General features: G+C 36.3%; 1 pseudogene; it reads left to right on the top strand.

Annotated features, from left to right (window-relative positions):
• The first annotated feature begins 3 nt into the window (after positions 1-3).
• LOC119643324 lies at positions 4-2,152 on the top strand (annotated as a pseudogene).
• The last annotated feature ends 367 nt before the right edge of the window (positions 2,153-2,519 follow it).

Here is a 2,519-nt window from a genome sequence, read left to right as displayed (position 1 = left end):
TTAATTGTGGCTGCATTAATTCTTAAACACATTGGTCAATCGATTGTGAACGGCCATGTTTGCACAGTTATTAGGCCAAAGATTTTTGAAAATTACTCTCTAACCGAATACCATCTTTTAAATGAGGATCTATGGGAAAAGCCGTGGCATTTAAGACGAGGTTATCTACATCGATTTGCATATATTGATGATGTGGCCACTTTAAATTTACCCTATACAAGCATTTGCAATCATTCATGCCTTCCGTTGTTTCAGCCAAAATTTTCAGGCCGTATTATAAGTGCATATGCCATGCGCGATATTAAAGAACCTGAAGAAATTACCAATTGCTATACGCAACATAGTCGTGTCGAAAGACGTCAAACAAGACAAGAAACTCTAAAGAAATCTTACCATTTCATTTGTAAATGCGGAGAATGCATGCGCCCAGAAGGAGACGATGATGTAGTAAGTATGAAATGTGTAGCGAAAATTTATTTATACATACATATATATCATATATATATATATATATAAATTGCGTTTTTCTTAGAATCAATTTCATCAATATCGCTGTGATAATGAGGATGTCGTCATGTATTTGTTCCGCAAACACCGTTGAAATGGTGGCAGAGGAAAACTTCAAACGATTTACAAAATATAAATGTGTTATGCGCGGTTTGCGGGTCGCGCCAAATGTTTAAATGGTTCTACGACTACCAAAAGTTGCTTACATCTCTTAATTCTCGATTGACACGGCTACGTTTATATCAATTATATCAAAATTTAGATGAATATCTGCTTGCCTTCAACAGCTGTAAAGCTTTTATGGCGTCGAAAGCGGTCCAAGAAATTTTTAAATCTCTTAACGGTAAGTAAATATTAATTTAAATCGTATATGAACAATACGGATGGAGAGTAGAGTATAGCTGGTAAAATACGTCCACTTCCCTTTCGGAACTGCATGCGCTTCTCGGCATCTATGTACACCTCGTTTGTCACTGGGAATTCCTCAGAAGGTCAGTGGTTCAAAGCTTATGATGATGACATATTCTTGACCTTCGTAATCTTTTGTAGCAATTCGTCCCGTAAGGAAAAAAACTCTTTGTACTTGAGTGCGCGTAATATTAGTTGCTAGCTATTCGCTCTTTTCTTATTTTGCACGATTTGTATGCAAAAGGTTAAATTCAAAAAACCCACACCTGGCTTGAATCTGAAATCCAATTCTAAACCGTCATTAGTCAACTAAAGCTTGCATTCACCGTGTGGCACATTTTGAACACAGATATCGGCAATCGTAAACTTTTCTTTTTATATAGTATCACTGTCCAAAAAACCCTTAGAAATTCTTATTGCGATAAAAATAAGCTTTATGTTAGATCTATCACAAATCGTAAGTTATTCTAATCAGCTTTCGAACTTTCGCCTTCTAGCTCTTTGTAGTTTCTCCCAAAAGCTAGAAGAGTAGTAGGTATTCACCATAGTCATTTTACCAACTAAATGTATACTTGCCAAATTTTAATGGTTCCAAGGATAAGAAAACGCATAAACAGACACAGACTCCTATGCTAATTAAGAAGGCCTATATTTAGTAACCATCTTTTTAGTTAATAGGGGCGCGTAAAAGTAGATTCCTCCCAAATCTATTTATTTCAAATTCCGGTTTTGCTAAAACACGAGGCAGTTGCTTTACGTTTCAGATAAAACACGAAGCGCAAAACGGTATAATGACTTTTTTTTGGTATTTTTGTACATTCTCTCTGTGTTCAATGAGTTTCTCGTGATATTATTCCTGAATAACAAAAACAAAAATTGCTTCCGGGCTAGTTTGACAACGCATGTCGATCATCCAATGATAGTCAAAGATTACTAATTACAATCAATTTGGTTTTTCCAGATGGATCTTTAAATGAAGAAGACTACAAAAACCTTATCCGAATGATCAAATATTCATTGGAATACGAAACTTATACATCAGGTTCGAGTTGCATTTCTTACATCTGCGAAATGACTTATCTGTGGGACATTATCGCTTTGGGAAAATGGAAATACGAGCACAAGGATATGAATTCAATCTTCAATGAAAGTCTCATCGTACTTGGGGACGAAATGTTTCTTATATTTTCGAATTATTACAAAGACTTCTTAGTAAAATCTTAAACCAAGAACTTTAGAAAAAGCCATTTCACTGAATTTGTTTAAAATTTATTAATAGCATCAATTATAAAAATAACATCTTTGGCTAGTGGAGTCGCGTTACATTCACTTTCTAGATAATTGACGCACTCATCTAACTACTGGCGGTGCTCACTGCAATTGTTTGTGTTGATAATGCTGTGATGGACGACGAACTGTGTCAGTTCTACGCAGAGATCGCAAGTCTACTACGCATCTTTAAGGTCGCTCTCCGCAAACTCTTTTCCGTTTATATCTACTTGAAGCGCTGGGGGTGGGGGCGAGGGGTCTTGGCGCTGAAGCACTGACGGGCTGATAGTGGATCAGATAGATGGGCATAGATGTTGATTGATTTGACTACATTG

Source organism: Glossina fuscipes, unplaced genomic scaffold, assembly GCF_014805625.2.
Source record: "Glossina fuscipes isolate IAEA_lab_2018 unplaced genomic scaffold, Yale_Gfus_2 60313, whole genome shotgun sequence".
Taxonomy (NCBI): Eukaryota; Metazoa; Arthropoda; class Insecta; order Diptera; family Glossinidae; genus Glossina; species Glossina fuscipes.
The sequence above is the reverse complement of the archived record's forward strand: the minus strand, read 5'-3'. Positions and strand labels throughout refer to the sequence as shown.